Consider the following 17336-nt stretch of genomic DNA (forward strand, 5'->3'; position numbering starts at 1 on the left):
CCCAGACCTGGGTGACCACGAGGACAGAGGCTGACGTATGAATCAGTTCACAATCCTCTCCTGGGAGGTGGTTCTGTGCTCATCCCTGCTGGTGCAGTTCTGGGGCTGTGTGACTTTCCTAGGTGTGTGCTCTGCTGATTTGTGGAATATCGTTAGGTAGCGATTGTGAACAATCGAGGCAGCAGAGACCAAGAACTGCTCCAGAACAATACTTCTCGTCAACAAAGGAAGTAAACCACAGGTAACTCCAAACAATGATCTAGGGCTTCAAACACTGTCACTCAAAGTATATTAGGAACACTGAAATTGCATTTTATTCTATGAGACATCTGCTTTGTGTCTCATCTTCCTCCAGAGGGTTAGAGCAGTCTTGACTGGGCAGGACGAGCCCACGTGAGTTTGCATCTGAAGGTCACGAGGACACCCCTGACCGGGCTGCGGGCACGGGCAGCTCTGCCCAGGGGATTAAGTCAACTCTTGCACATTTTCTTATGGAATCAATCGCTGTGGAATCTCCTCCTTTTACATCCTTTTGGTGATTGCCTTTTACCTGACAGATCCTTTCTTGCTCTTCCTCTGTGTAGGTTGTCACTTGTTATTTGAGAAACTTTACTTGAGGAATTTGGAGTGTCGTGTTATACTTTGCACATCATCGGTTTATGTGTGTGAGCTGCAGTAAAGCGCAGTGATTGCTTAAAAACACTATAGTTACTTAAAAGAGATGACTTTGATTGTGTGTTTTTTGTTCCCATCACAATAACACTTTGCAGGTGATTATTAAATTAGAGATTTTCTTTGTTTTTTGAACAAAAAAACCCCAACCTTTTTCATGTCAGTGCCAATTATGAGTAGTAATTTTTCACATTTTACAAAAGAATTTTCTGTCCTGCTTCCACGCCCCCCCAAATAAAGAAGGGCTTTGACACTCTATGACAAGGAGGTGGGGGGTAGGGTTTTTTATTATTATTTTTTGCAAACACAGTGCTTTTGACTTTTCTTTAAAAAATCTGTTGACTCTATTGAAATGTGACAGGGCAATATTTAACCTGAATAGAGGCATGTTGACTCCTCTTATTAAAACTGACAGTTAAGGACATTTCTCTCTTTATTCCTTCTGATACACGCAGACAAGTCTTCACTGCTAACTAGTATACAAAATCAAAAACAAAAAAATAGCGAGTGAGGAGATGAGTACCTTATAAACAATATATGAATGACAATTGCAAGTTTAATCTAGCAAAGAAACCTTTTTTTATCCTTTAAGAAAATTAAAGCCCTTTCAAATTAGCTTGATATATGAAGACAGGCTGACATCATTAATTTTCAAGTATTCATTCTTCTCCCTCGCACACGATGCGTTCCAGGTGCTGGATGGGTCCGCAGCGACACCTATAGCGAGAGGCGCTTGGTGCCGAGCCGGGCTGGGCACGGGCGGGCTCGCAGGTGCCACCTGCTCGTGCTCTTCCCTGGCCGGTGGCGTGGGCTTCGGTTTCTCTTGGACAGGAAACACAACCCAGTGTTCCCACAGCGAGCTGCTCTCCCTGTGGGCTGTGAAGAGCTTGTGGCCTCCCCATCCCTCAGAGCGTCCCAGGCCACGTTGGACAGGACATGGAGCAACCTGGGATAGTGAAAGGTGTTCCTGCCCAAGGCAGGCGGTGGGACAGGATGAGCGTTAATGTCCCTCCTAAGCCAAACCATTTTATGGCCTTTGTGGCAGCCTGACCTGCACTAAGGTCTTTGGGAAAATTGAAGTTAATTCTGACTTCTCGTACCCAAGGCTGAAAAACCCAAGGTGTTCAATACTTCCCTACTTTTTTTCAGAAGCCATGGTGTAAATATCTATGTCCATGGCGTGCTCTGGCTGCTCCTTGTCCATGGGAGGTTGGTGCTTCTGGGGTAGCAGCAGCATTTCTGGAAAAGGAGTTGTTTCAAAGTAACATTAAGTGGAAGTTTATACCTTTGAATGTCAAGGAGTTGTGAACACCAGAGAGGCAAGAGCCAGGAAACAGCTGGTTCTTAACCTCATCCTGAAGTGCAGGAGTGAAGCTGGGCACAGGTGAACCAGCAGTCGCAGGGGTTGGGCCAACCCTTCTCTTTGCAGCAGCTGGTTCTCTTCAAAGGGAGAATGATGAGTGCTTTGTACCCATCTCAGAGGAGATCAGGAGAAGCTCCAATGCCCTGAGGCAGCAGTTCAGGCTTCCTCAAAGAGGGGACTGGTGCACTGTGTGTCCTGCAGGGTCCATGCTGGAATCTGGGCTCTCCAGAGACTTGCACAGGCTTGAGAGAAGGATGATCAGATGATCAGCTGTATTGTTTGGAAAATCCTGGGTGGGCAGTCAGTAGCAGGAGAGAAGACTGACAGAAGAGACCAAAACTGGGGATTAGAAAATTTATGGTGTTGGACCTTCTGTAAAACCAACTGAACTTAAGATACAAAATTTAACATCTTTATAGGGGAGTCATGTTTCAGAATTAAGCTGCTAGTGAATTTTTCCAGAGTAATCTTGCTCCCTATACATGTCTGTGCTTCCAAGCCACAAAAGAAGGTCCAAATCTATATGCAAAATGTGTGATCGGTACCTTGGTTAAAGTGTGTGGTTAACAGCTGTGTTTCTACAGATAACATAGGGATGAAGGACGGTGGGCAGAAAATTCCCCTATGCTTAGATGCAGGGACAAATGGGAACTGCCAGGTGATTGGCACAGGGGGTGGGAGAGGAGATGTTCTTGTAAAGCCAAATGGTGCTTCGTGCCCTGTTCCTGTTGTGTTGCTGTTTCCGCTCTCCAGACATCCGCGGGCTCTCTGGGAAGCGTGGCTCTGTGACACACCAGCCAGCTCTGTTTGTGCCAGGGCTGGGCACTGTCCCCACCGTGGGCAGCCATCGCCTGCCCCAGCTCCGGGCCCGCTGCCGCTCTGGGATCCGCTGCAGATCCCAGCTCCGCTGGGCCGGGCGGTTTCACTGCTCTGGAGGCGTCACAGCTCTGGCTGAGACCCGTCCTTGGCTCTGCTGCACCCAGCAGAACTCTGTCTTTCTTTCAATCCCCTCGTGCTTTTGCCCTGGCTCAGTTCTCTGGTGTGGTTTGGGGTGGGGGCCACCCTCCACATCCTTTTCAATTTCTCCTTTTTCTGATGAGCGCTTTTGCACCTTCTCCCATACTGTACTAAAGGGTGAGAAAAGCACTGGGAGTCCCTAGAGGCACTGCCCTCCCTTCCTTCCCCCCTCCTGAGCCCCTCGGTGCCCACTCAACCTGCAGTCCCAGCCCCCGGGAGCCAGGGGCCTGCAGCTCCCTTGGGAGTCGCTCACAGGCAGCTGAGGGTGGTCCATGCTCCCGTCACCTGTCCAGCCCTGGACTTGCTGCATGTTTAACTTGTCACTCCCAAAGGCAGCTCCTGTAGTTTCTTCCACTGGTACAGAACTTGAAGATGATGCCACAATATAAATACAGAATAATAACAAATGCTTAATATCAAACAGGATAAGCTTGGTAATAATTTTTAGAGGGGAAGAGAAGTCATTCTCTGTAGTTCCAAAAAATGCTTATATTCTGGCCAGCAGCAGTGAACCTATGCAGATTACAGGCTTGTTGGGGTTTAAAACATTCCTCTGGGTTTTTAGTAATCTTTGCATAATCAGATCTTTGGTTCTGTCCTTTGTTAGCCAAAGCAAGTACATGGATCACTCTGGATTCTTTAGATTATTTTCTTCCAAAAGTGATAAAGAGTCCTTAATTTCATTTTTGGTGTGATGCAGCACTGGACCACTGGAAATTGGTGGATATATTAGATAGGGTTTCTTTTTTTGTGGGAATTATTTCTTTACCTTGGGAAGACAACACTGGCAGCCCTTGCCTGCTTGCTATTTATTCCAGCTTTTCCAAAAAACAAGTTTCTACTAGTTTCTCTGACAGGAAAGAGGGGAAATCATGGAGTTAAACAGGGATTCTGGCTGCCATCAGAACGGCTTCCTGAGGAGGGGCACTGGAAAAATCGTAATGTTTAAGCTATGTGCAGAATTTACTGAACAAGGTAGGTAGTGCAGAAAGCGAGATGGAAGTTTCCTCTTTTTACCCCTGAGGTTTGTGTGGGTGCAAGGGCAGAATGGGCACGTGCACAGCAAGAGAAATCCAGGCTGTTGAACACTTCCCTTCCCTCTGGGGCGGTGCCTGGGCCCCGCTGCTGGAGCAGGGGTCTGGGGGAGGCAGCGCTGCCTGCTCTACCTACACTCCTCCTGGGCAGCGCCCTTGAAGGCTCTTGGACGCTGGACATGGTCGGAGTGGACGTTTGGAGGGGCCCAGTGCTGCTGTTTGTGCTGTCCCTGCAGTGGTTGCGGGAGGGCAGAGCTGCAGCTCAGCGCTCTGCGAGTGATGCATGGGAGCGGTCGCGGCACAGGTCTCGCGCTCGCACGCTCCCAGCTCCTTGGGCTCCAGCCCCTGGTGGCCCAACAGCCTGGTGGTGGTGGCCGTCCGGGAGGCTCTCAGCACCACTGTGGCTTGGCAAGTGACAAGAAATGGCCTTGATTTGCTGACAGTGTTCTTCAGTTTGGTCTTTCCAAGGATTAGCAGAAGAAGGTTTTAATGCTGAGGGCAGAGCACAGTTAGAGCTGACTCTCATCTGCTCCTTGTCTTTGTCCAGTCCTGCAGCTGAAGAGAGGTTTGGTTTAGAAACCTTAATTTCAGGGTTGTATATAAAGCTTTTAAAAATAAGTCTTTCTTCTTCAAAAGAAGTAAACTTTTATTGCGCTTTTTCTATTGTTGTAAATTTGATTGGCCAGATGTTGTTTAGGCTCGCTGTGGTTTTGTTCAGAAATTCTTTTTGTAGATTTTGATGGGGGCCTGGTTTGGTGTATGAGGAAGTTGCCAAAGGAGGAAATAATTTTTTTTTTTTGTTGCACCTCAACTTCTGCAGATGTTGTGAGTTCTATAATTTCCAACATTTTCAGCACACCTTTGCTTTAGTTTGGTGAAATAAAATAGCCTGGGTCTGCAGAGGTGAAGGATGACAAGCTGTATGTTCTCAGCTGAGCATCTCCTCCCTGGCAGAAAACCTCATCCATAGCTGCAGGTCCATCCCTGTGAGAAAGGGGCCGGGACACAGCCATGGGTGTGTGCTGATCCCATCTCCTCCTGTCCCAACTCCAGGCAAGTGTTACACAACCAAGGGCCAAACAACCCATTTGGAAGTGCATTAGGAGCCCAGTGCAGTCTAACACTGGTGGCCTTCAAACACAGAATTTTAACAGCTCATCTTCCCTTGGGATGAAGGCAGAGATGCCTTCCTGTCACCCAGGATTTTCACCCCTCACAAAAGTCCCTTCCTCTCCATGTCTTATGAAGAACCTTTGTGGTTTCTTGCTGGTTTCCCTGCGCACAGTGAGGTGAGGGACAGCAGGTGCCAATGTCCAGCACAGGCATGACTGTTGGCATGACTGACATTCGGCCAAAAAAATTCATCACAGAAGAATCTGTCTTAAAAATACCTATTAACTTAGGCTTTTCTTTAAGGATAACAGTAATGCTGTAGCAGCCAGTGTGGCTGCTGCTGAGAGCCAGCATCACTGAGCCACAGCTTCAAAGACCAAGGGTGTTCCCGAGGCCTCATGCTGTCCATTTGGTCCCCCTTGGAATAAGAAGGATCATTTGAAGACAATGCTTTGTATGTCCGTGGGAAATTATATAACATTCTGATCCAGAAATAAAAATTAGTCTTCCCTGGATTTGAATACACTGCTGTTGAAGCATTATCTGCATCTTTGTGTTCCTTATTTCTGTTGGTGAGCAGTGATGCAGCCTTCACCCCTGAATTAGGATGTTTCTCTCCGTGCTCCAGTTGGAGTCATATTAATGAGAATTAACTTTGGTAACACCACACAGGAGCAGGAATGGCTCTCTTAGCTCGGCGCCGCTTGGGGTCCTCAGGTCAACCTCTTTAATTAAGTCTTGTAATGTTAAGAGTGAATTCAATACCCATCCTACCCTATCAGAGCTAACACTCTTTCCTGCACTGCTTTTATCAGCATGCCCAATTTTCCACCTGGAATTTGTTTTAACGAAGCCCAAATCCTATTTTGCCGAGCGCTGGAGGCTGTGTGGAACATTCCGCCTGTGATTCCGTTAGCCGCACTCTGGAACGCGGCACAAACAAGCTGTAAGCTGCGTTTTGATGTCAGGTTAAGCTATTATGGTACAAATTGTGTTTAATATATTTTTAAATACTTTCTTTAATATTTTATAGGGTTTTTTCCCTATTGAATTAGCAGTAAAACAGCAGTGCTTCATATTTCAGATCTTTTTCCACCTTTTGGAGGCCTGCGTTCCACATGATCTGGTTACCAGCTGGACAGCCAGAGGCTGAGCACAAAGCAGCACAGCAGACTCAATTTCTGCCCTAGTGTTTTTCCACAAATAACCCGCTTTCTTATGTACTCCCTTCCTAGTTTAATTCTACCCAAAAAACAGAGATATTTCTTTCTTCCTTCCAACTTCCATTCTGTGGGCCACCAAACCCATGGAAATTCAATGCACGTGTTTTTATTAGCAAGGAGGGTACATCACTCACCCTATTTCCTCCCTTAAATGTCCATTTAAATTAGATCTTCAGTTCTGTTTATCTCTCCTAAAATGAGCAGTTCTGTTAATTTCTCTTTATATTTTATTTTTTTAATGGTAACATGTGCTTGAAGTGTAGGTGAGAACTGTGGCATGACACCGTCAGACTTAACAAACATGAAAAGAAACAAAACTGTTAAAATACAGGTTTGACAACAGTTGGATTGCCAGTAGTGACAAACCCATGGAGTGTAGAGGGACATGTGAAAAATTAATTTCTCTGTTCCTTAAAAAAAAGGGAAAAAGAAAAGCCTTGGGAGATGCCAGCAAATCCTGTCTGGCCAAAGCAAGCACTGGTGCAGGTGGATCACCTCTGGTAGGATCCATGTCAGTCACTCGTGTGAGCATCTCCTTGGAATTGGACATTTCCCTTGTCCCTCTCTTTGGCCCTTCAATTAGAACTGACGAGAGCTCAGTAAATATGGAGAATTTGGCATGAGTACTGCTACATGTTTATTAGTATCTGCAGTGACGTGGGATCACAAAAACTTGGCAAATAGCTGTTTTGTCACCAAAGTCAATGGACTTGACCGTGTTTACACATGGGGAGGCAATCTTTGAATATGAGGTTGCCATTTCTCTTGTGATTTTTCAGAGCAAAGCCACACTTAATGCTCCAGCTGGAAAGAAGAGGGGTGGGTCTGCACGTGTTCCATGTCTGCAGCAAAATCCCATTTGTTCCCAAATGTAAACATTGGCGTCAAACCCTTGAACTTGTTTGGTTTCAGCACTTACTCTTCTTGTGATCATGGTTAATTTAATATAGTTTAAAATTAAAACTTAAATGAAAGCTGGTTTTCTGCAGGCTGTTTTCCAAATTTTCCCAGTCCTCCTGTTTTTACTGTGCGTGTTGCATTAACCAGCAGCCACATGTGTGTGTGTGTGTGTGTGTGTGTGGGTAGGTACATCTGTTCTGGCTGGGGATGGCTGTGTCTGAACATATGTAGGAATGGAGTACAGCTCAATACTGGCTAAATGACAGAGCCAGGAGGTGGCCACCTGCCCTGACACGGCCCTCGGTGTGGACAGAGCGAGCAGAGAGTTAGTTACAGTCTCACATGTGCTCGTTAGAGCAAAGGAACAAACTAAACTAATTTCAACTAATGCTTCCCCTAGGATGGGAATTTATTGACAGGATTTTGCCCTGTTGTTTGCACAGCAGAGAGTGTAAGATACAATTAATAAACTAGCAAATCTGTCCTGATGTGTTTGGTCTATATGACGAAGTTTATTTTTTGCTTTCTAGTGAGAAGCCAGGATTTGAGTTTCTGTAGATACCTGAGGCAGATGCAAAGCCCGTGGGTGGGCGGTGGAGCTCCAAAGGGAGAGTGCAGCACTGCCAGGGCAGCCTGTACCTGCAGTCCCCATCACTGCTGCTCTCCCAGCTCTCACTTTTTCCCCTTGAAAACATACTCATGGAGTATCTTGAGCTGGAAGGAACCCACAAGGATCATCTCAGCTCTGCTCCCCTGTGACAGGTGCTGGCTGTTCACTGAGAGCAGCAGCATCATCTCATGTTCATACATGGGTAGCTGGGATGGACCCAGCAATTGCTTTATGTTTCATTTTCTTATTATGTAGGGGTTTTTCTATAAATATGTGCAGTGAGAAAGAGGCCAGAAATATCTGCAGAACACAAAGCTATTGCTGTGATGACTGTGGGTCCAAGGACACAAGGTGCCAAGGCTCTGCTGCTTGTCCTCAATCCTGAAAGGCTGCCACGGGGGGTTGCTGTGGGGTGATCTGAGGTGTGGGTTTCAGCTGGCTGGGCAGGCTCAGGGCAGGGATGTTCCCTCTGCAAAGGGCATCTCGCTCTGTTTGCAGCCTGGTGGGGTGTGCTGGACACGAGGGCTGTCCTTGGGGAATGGGGGAGGCAGATGCAGGCACAGGGACATCCCTGTGTCCAGGACACGCTGCCGAGCTCAGACGTGGTGCAGCCAGCTGCGGGGTGGCCACAGGGTGGATGAAGGACCTGGGAGCAGGTCCTGGAGGGTGCCCTCAGCCCAGCTCGTGCTGTCTGGCACGGCAGCTCGGGCAGGTGGGATTTCTGTCAGCCCCCAGGGGCTGCTGAAAGCACTGGAGCTGTGCTGGGTCTGGCTACATTTATTCTTAATCCACCACTCAGCAGAGTACCCACTTCACTTCTAAACCTCTTAAATTTTGCTGGCCTGCATCACATCCTTGTAATTGCTTGGACATGGGACTGTTCCTGGGCTTCTGCTACACCCTGCCTGGCAGAAATCCTCTGATGTTTCTGTCTATCCACCTTGGTGGTTTTCTCATTATTTGCCTGGCCTAATTGCAGTGAATTCAAGTTTCAATATTATTGTCTAAATCTGCTTGAGAGTCCAGAGTGACAGGACAGATGAGCTTTCAATGCTGGAGATAATAAAGTCCAGTTACTCTCAGGGTTCCTCCCTGCTCCCAGGGAACAAGGGACAGGACAAGAGGAATCAGCCTTAAGCTGTGCCAGGGAGGTTCATGTTGGACATCTGGAAGAATTTCTCCATGAAAAGGAGGAGCAGGAGTGGCACAGGCTGCCACTGATGGAGTCCCCATTTCTGGAGGGATTTAACAGCCATGTGGATGTGGCACTTGGGTTAGTGGCCCTGGCAGTGCTGGGTAAACAGCTGGGCTTAATGGTTTTAAATCCTTTCTCAACCTGTCACTCTGTGATGTTCACAAGTGCTTGCGTGGGAGGGTCAAAAAGCCAAGTTGTGTCTCCTTTAGCACCAATGCTCCTGAAGGATGGGTGGGGTGATTTAAATTTTGTCCTAACAAGTGTCCTTACAGAAAGCACCACTTGGAAACAAACTTCACAGATCCCTCACTCCTTACCAAGAGCAAACTTGCTGCTTTTCATTAAGCTGTTTGATTGCTATCGAGCTCCTCGTGTCAGTGCCAGAGGCAGCCAGGGCTTTGTGCACTGCACTGGGTAATTGTGCCGTTTCTGTGGCCTGCTTTGGAACAATGGCTCATAAAAATCTTAAGCAGCTATCACTTTTCATGGCTAATGAACTGAGGATCTGGGAATTAGATCCAGAGCCAATTCTTGGATTAAACCTTCTGAGCCCAAAACAAGGCTGTCTTCAGGAATAAAAAGCAAGCCAGGGCGGCTGGAATAGGGGAGTACAGAGTGTGACCTTCAAGATGTGAGATAAGTGACCAACATGAAGGGTACAGCAAAAACTAATCAAGGAGGAGGGATGAATACCAAAGGCTTGTTGGAGAGTCAGTAATGCAGGCGAGGGGCAGGGGGGAATTGTTTGTTTTTAGATGTGATTTCTAAAAGGCTTTTTTAGCTTCAGAAATATTTGAAGTAAGTGTCCCACAACATTCACATGCTGATCAGGGACAGAATGAGTTTGGTGGCCTCGGCCTGCCCTGGAGAACAGGGAGTGGGAGAAGCCCCCAGCCCCGCACAAAGGAGGGAGAGCAGTGGTAATCCCGGGGCGGGTGGGTGGTCTGCATTCACAGGGAGCTTTCATGGCACATTTCATCCCCCAGGCCAATAATATTTAATAACTGCATCCCCAAACCCGCAATCTCCTCTACACCCTAAAAGCCAAAGTAAATATCTGTACAAAGTATAGATTTCAGCACTTCCTGAGAAATGAGAACATGAAGAACAACTGGAAGAGTTGTAAATAGTGGTTTTAACAGGAAAATTCCAGAATGTGTTCAAAGTAAATTAGCTCCTGCCATGCCTCCTCGCACCCCCCTTCCCGTCCTCCCGCCAGCCCACTTTTATTTGCTTTGAATTTCCCTTCCGCTCTCTTAGTTGACAGCATTTGCACTTATTTCTGTTAGGGAACACGGCCATTCTTTTTTATGGCAAGGTGAAAATAATTTTATTTTCATCACTTTTCCCCCACTCCTGTGATGGATTTACTTGAAAAAAAATAATGACGGTCTTCACAAACTGGCCTGACAGTTGTGATGCAGAGAGTGAGCTGGCTGAGCGGGGACAGTGAGGCATCTCTGTACCTATTATGGCAAAAATCGATAATGCTTTCTGTAAATTGCTCCTCCCAAAGGAGATGAACAAATGCAGGAGACAAGGGAAGCCATCATTCTGTATGAAAGCCCTGCACATTTGGACCAGTGCAATTATCAGGAAGGGCTTTTTTTCCCCTTTTCTCTCCCTTTTTTTTTTTGGGGGGTGGGGGGGAGGATGTGGAAAGTGAGAAAGAGTGGGATGCGAGAAAGGAAAGACTTATTTTTCCAGAAGTGTAAATTGAAGGCAGAGATTCTGTGGCTTGTCCAAACAGATTGCTTTGGCACAGAGCAAGGAAGGAATTAAGATAATTTTGGAAGTACTTGTACTCTTTGGATGTCTTTAGATTCCTGTTACACATTCAGACTTAATTTTTTCTGAGACAGCAGTTCCTTTCTGTCATCATCTGGAAGCATGATGTTAATCCTCCATGTTCTGTTACCCTGAGTGGGAACACCACAGAACACCAAGAACAGGTTTTTCCTATTGTGAGCTCATATAAATTCAATATCAAGTGGTATGGAGGGTCATCAGGAACCAAGTTAGGAGGAGCCTGTGATGCCTTTACTAGTGCAAGAGCTGGCTGGAGTAAAGTCATTATTTAAGGAATAATGAGGAACATGAGAGGACATTCCCTTTGTAAATCTCTTTTCTTGAAGAAAACATGAGCTGACATGATCCAGAACGGGTGTAATCTAGATGGAGTGAGGGTCTCCATCCCTGGGGCACCACCTTACCACTGGTTTCACCTGGGGCCTTGGGCAAGCCCTGCAGCTTCACCAAGTCTCAGTTCTCCCTTCACACAAATGAGTTCATGATGACATTTCCTGGGTTAAGGTCGTCACTTCTTCCAACAGCAGTAGCTGAATGCTGGTTCTGTCACTGCTAGAAGCTGCTCTGCCCAGCAAATAGACAGTCTGTTGTTTTGAGACCCTTTGTGCCCACCCTCTGAGAAAGAAGCATGAAGCACAGCTCCTCAGCAACATGATAATAAAATATCTGAGTTTGTGCTGTTCTGTCACCTTTCTTTTAGCCTGAGAAGTGAGGAGACAGTGAAAATACCACAGATGAATGAGAAGTATATCAGAGTTGTTGTTTCTTATCAGAGTTGGAAGACAGAGAAGAAAAAAGGCAGGCAGGTGCTTGAATTTCAAGTGCCCTGAAGTTCAGAAAGACTTTTCACAAAGACATATTTAGAAAGGTCATTCAGCAAGTTCAGGAAAAGCCATGGTAGGTAAAAGAGTTCAGCACCTATCACCTTGAATTAAATCAGAAGTGAAAGGATAGGCACTGGTGGGAGATGTTGAGCCCTTCAAAATGTGTCTCCGAGCTGTTGTCCCAGGAACAGGCTGGAATGCCCGGGCTGTGTTGCCAGATGTGGGCACACATCTCCAGCAGGATGGGGAGAGCACAGAGAAGCTCTCACTGTGTGGGGTATGTTGAACCGGTGACATCATGTCGGGGAAGTTAGGCTGCTTTTCCAGCACTAAGAGATGGATGTTGAGTGAAGATGGATAAATAACAGATGGAAAGGCTGGGATGGAACAGAAAAGGTTTTCAAGAGAAACTTTTTATTCACATGAATTACCTAAATTTAGTTTTTTAAATTAGTAAGTATTACCTTATTATTCAGTTTCTTTGGCAAGTGTTTATTTCATTATTTCTAGGTCTCCTTCTGGAGGCCTAATAGTTGCTTCAGAGATAGAGGAGAATGTGGGAATGAAAGCTGACATTGTCATTCCAGCAAACGGTTTTGTTGGAGCTATTTCATGGTTTGTTAAAAACACAACAGCTGTTTACAGTTTGTGTCCATCTCCTGCACCCCGCAGACGCGGTGCTGGTGAGAGCCTTTCTGTCCTGTGATAAGCCAGAAGCACCGATGAGCTTCTCATGTGGTGTTCTCAGAAGCTGAGAAGCAGCTTGAGTTTCGTCACCCTAATGCCTCTGGCACGGCCCCGTGCTCGCTGCTCGGGAGATGCGGCGGGTCAGGTTTCTGCTTTGGCAGGGGGACCGGGAGGAAAGTGCCCGAGTGGGTTTGGCAGGGCAAGGCAGTCTGTGAAGGAACACGTTCCCTTGTTCCCGCTGTTGGGAGCTTGAGGAATTGTGGTGGAGCAGGGAGTGAGGCCACTCCTCTTTAAACCAGTGTTCTGTCTCCCTCTCATGGAAGGGAAAAGCAGGGTTTTGCCATTTATCTGAGCCCAGGAACAGAACAAGCAAAAGTGATTTGCTAAAATCAATAATTCTCATGTCATCTTAATGCATCTAAAATATTTAAAGGAAATATGTTTAAAAGCTATTATTACGGTTTACATCTACTGCAAGTTTTAAATAATGAATTTGAGAAAGGTTTCTGAAAAATAAGGGTGGTTCTCATAACCAGGAGGCAAGTCTGGGAACGCAGCGGGCTGTGGGTCAGGAAAGGGCAGCTGGAAAGGTGACATCCATCACCCCGCTGCCAGCGGCGGGGTGTTGGTGATCTGCCTCCGCCAGCAGTAGTTATTCTTCTGAAGGGAAAGCCTTCTAAACAAGGCTGTGAATTGGTTTTCATGCTCGCATTGACAGATTGGGAAAGCAGTTTGTTCTACCAAATTTAACAATGATATATCATTATCACAACTTTGGGGGAAATCTATAAAATCAATAAGTTTGTAGCCTGAACAGGATTTGTATCGCTTGCTTGCTGTGCTGGTGTCAAAGCGTGAGCATATGGATTGAGTCACAGCCTGAGATCAATGGAATTTGTGGACAGTAAGCTCAATAACAAGCCCTTCTGAAAAGAAATAGATGTAAAAAGCAAATTTACTAGAGTATAAAAAAAAAGCTAATATCTTTTCCGCGTTGGCTGCAAAGTGCTGCTAGGCTGCCGTTGGCTGCTGGTACTTTGAAAGCTGTCTGGGGTATGTGCTCGCAATGCCGAGCGCTGCTCCCGGCTTCCATGCCTCGCATGTACAGTTGGATGCTTCTGTTTGTAGGGCTTGTATTAGGAAACTCGCCAAGAATAGGAGGAGGGGGGGAAAATAGCCCTTTATATTGTAAACTGAATAAAGAATAAAAACAGTCAGTGTGTCTGCTGGGGAAAGACCATGGTGGCTTTATTTACTTTGTACTGGCAGGGCTTGCTAATGGAGAAAAATAAAAAGGCATAATTAAATAGTTTAATGAATTCGCAGCTCTTTTGTTTGAGTGGGGCTGGGAATGCATGTTCCAGAGGGCCTCACAAAGAGCTCGGCTGGTAGTGAGTTAAAAGTAGGAAATCAGTCCTTTGAAGGCATTTTTATACTTCATTATCCCAGCATGTAAAATGACTTGTACTAAACGATTGAGGATTTTTTTTTTCACTCTCTCTCTTTCTCTCTTCTTTTTCTAAACAAAGGAGAGCATCAGGGTGGCAGGAGCATAATTCCCCTCAGTGTCCTAGAGCCAATAGATCAGCTTGTCAGCAAATTGGTGGGCCTGTACTTATGTTTCAGTAAAATATAGGGCTCTGGGAAACTGTAGTGAACAACGAAACCACAAGCCAACCACCACAGAAACACACACGCTCTAAGAGATCCTGGGGGAACAGGGATGATAACACCTCCCTTTTCACCTCAATACTTTGCAGTAGGCAGATACTCACTTTTAAAGATTTTTTTCGTGTGTGTGTGTGTGCAGTATAAAGAATAATGTTACATTTTTTCCCCTCAGGTTTTTTATTTCTTTCTTGTTGTGTTAGAGTAAAGTGGGATCAGCAAAGGTGGACTTCCTTCCTCAGAGTATGCCAAGAGGGTTTTAATGCAAGTAGTAGCATTGCTGGGTAGTGCCCAGCCAGTGCTCACTGGGTGGCCGTGGGGTGGAAGGGTGCCTGTGCTGCAGAGCCAGGTGCAGGACTGCTCTGCCCCTACATCTGTGTCCCTGCTGCTCCCCAGCCGCCTTTGGCTTGGCTTTTCAGGAGCTGGTCTTTAGCCTCCACATCTGCAGCATCCCTGGACCATCCTGTGCTGGGCTGTGGGGTGTGGATGCTCCATCTCTGCTGCCCTGCCACCAGAGCCAGCTTTGAGTGAGGCTGCTCCTCGCTGCTGTGCTGGCGACAACGGCGCGGTCACGCTGCGCTGCAGGGCCACCCCAGAGTCCTCCGGGGCTCAGCCTGATGAAACAATTTCATTAAAACAGAGTACAGAGTTGCAGTGCTGAGTAAAAATATGGGCAATTCCCCTTAAACAAGGTGGCAGTGGGAAACCAGACTGCTGAATTCAGCAGTGCATCCAGGCACTCTGCTCTAGGCCAGCGGGGCTCGAGCAGACTCTGCTTGCCTCACTTGCTGCTGGGTGCCAGACTGCTCTTCTGTCCCTTGGCAAGGACATGGTCTAGCAGGGGCCTTGGCAGCGTGCACTGATGGCTGGACTTGAGGGGCTCAGAGGCCTTTTCCAACCTAAACAACAGCGGAGCAATAGGGGCAGTCATTGTGGCTGTTCGGGTACAGAGAGGACACGGAGGTCGTTCTGTGCAGTGCAAGGGAAGGCCTGTGAGAAGAAACACCTTTACCAGCAAGTGAAGGTTTTGTCCCTGCCATCCTTGGGCAAAGCCCTGGCTCTGATGTCACCTGGAGCTGGTCACACTGTGCGTGTGAGAGCCAGCTGCAAGCAGCAGGGAGCTTCCCTCCAGGACCTCACCTGGCCCATGGGCGGGCATTTACAAAGCATTCCCTGGATTTTACAGCTCGAGTTTGCTTATAAACAACACTAACTGTTTGTTTCTTGTTAAAATTTACCTCATAAACAAATTTTACTGCCTTAGTTCCAGGCAATAATTGTTTAATCCTGACTTTCTCATACCCATAATGTGGTGACTGTAAAGCTGTGGTTGGCACTTTATGGAATTTCTTGGTGCTGTCTCCAGCCACGTGCTGCTCCCTCAGAAGTTTTGTTCCTAGGAGGGGTAACTATGACCCTTCTCACCGAGGAGGCTCTTAGTGGGAATGGCATAAAACTAGGTGCAGCGCTTTGCTCTGCCTGGAAAGATTTAAAACAGAGAAAATCCCAAAAGAAACCCAAAAGTCCAAAAGAAAAGCAGGCTCCTGTTTCTGAAGTTTAACTTTCTGGTGTAGCACTGAGGCTGTTCTGCTATTTACAACCCGTGGCACTCTCTCGTCCTTCTTGCTGAGTAGCAGGGAAACGCCGTGGAAGTGACTGCTTATATTGATTAGCGAGACAAGAGAGAGTTAGAGACCCTCAGCACTGCCACTTACAGTGGGCAGGAAACCCAAATTGACCAGTAATCAAGTGTTTGAGGTTGGCTGAGGCGGCTCCTGGGGAAACGGCCTTCTCGGAGTGGGGATGCTGGGGGTGGAGAGCTGTCAATTAGCCGTGTTTGATGAGGACTACGAAACGCGCTCTTCGAGCAGCCTGTTCAACGGAGACAGAACGTGCTGGGGCTGCCTTCCGTTTGCAGAAGTCCTGCTGCAAAGGTGCAGGAATGGGTGTTCTCGGACCCGTGAATAAGTGCTGCCATCAGCAATGACTGCAAGCCTGGGCTTGAATTTTCTCTTTGTTGTGGCCTCCAGTTACAGACAGGAGAAAAGTGACATTATTGTTAGTCCCCCATATACCAGTAGTGTAAAAAAACTTCAGCTCTTGCTGGAATGTAGAGCGGCTGTGTCAAAGGAAGGCAGAAGGCCAGGCCAAAACTGCTTGAGCCATCACAGGCAAAAGGGCAGCAAGTTTTGAGTTTAGTGGGCAATTAAAAGTAGGAATAATCAGTGACAGTGAAAGTCTTGGACACCTAATGTGGCAATTTTTGGTAATTATTCAGACCTGGAATCTGCATAATTACATAAATGGGATCTTTTTATCAAATGCAAACTATCCTAGTGCAGAGGATGGATGCCAGGTGTAAGGAACCACCTTGTAGACTGGCACGAATAAGTATAAAAATACAGCAGAGCACATAGTGATAAAACCAGAGAGGCCAAATCATCAAATGGATGCAAGATGTATCAAAATAGCAAGAATAACATGCTAAGAAATGGGAAAATAAAGAGAAGTATAGGATCACCATTCACTGGAGAGCAAAGAGAAATTTGAGACAGACAAAAGTTTCTGTATCCTCTCTCTTGAAGCTGCCCGTGGAGCAGCAGTTACCATAATTGATGCCCTTACCAAAGGGGTGAGATCTGAGTCCTGAAGAGAGAAGAAACAGCTTAAAGTGTCCAAGAGAGCTGTTGGCAGAACTGTTGGTTTCAAAGCTCATTAAAAGAACATGTAGAGCCTAAACAAACTCAGAACTAGAGATGGCTCATTTTGAAGACTTGTGCAGGGAAGGTGAAATCCTGGAAGACAGTTCAGTGTCCTGACTTCAGACAGGAGTTACAGACCAGTCAGCCTCCAGTTCCTGCTGAAACTCTGGGAAAAGCAACCAAACTATTTGTGAGCACTTGGAAGATGACAAGGGAATGAGTAACAAACAGACTTGACAGAAAAAATATTGTCTAAGCAACACAGCATCTTGTATGGCAGCATAGCAGGTGTGGGCACGAAAGGGGCACTCGCTGTTGTACATCTCCACTTCAGGAAGGATTTTGTCACTCCTCACATGACTTTATTTATTAGCAAGCTCAGGAAACTTGGTTGAAATGAGTGGTGTAGAACAGGTTGAAGGATCATTTTTAGGGTGAACTTATCACTGTCAGAATGCAGGGAGGTATACGCTGAGTTTTGGCAGGGGTCTGCCCTGACCCTGGGTCACTGCAGTGTTT

The sequence above is a fragment of the Lonchura striata genome, chromosome 13, assembly GCF_046129695.1.
Source record: "Lonchura striata isolate bLonStr1 chromosome 13, bLonStr1.mat, whole genome shotgun sequence".
In the NCBI taxonomy this organism is placed as follows: Eukaryota; Metazoa; Chordata; class Aves; order Passeriformes; family Estrildidae; genus Lonchura; species Lonchura striata.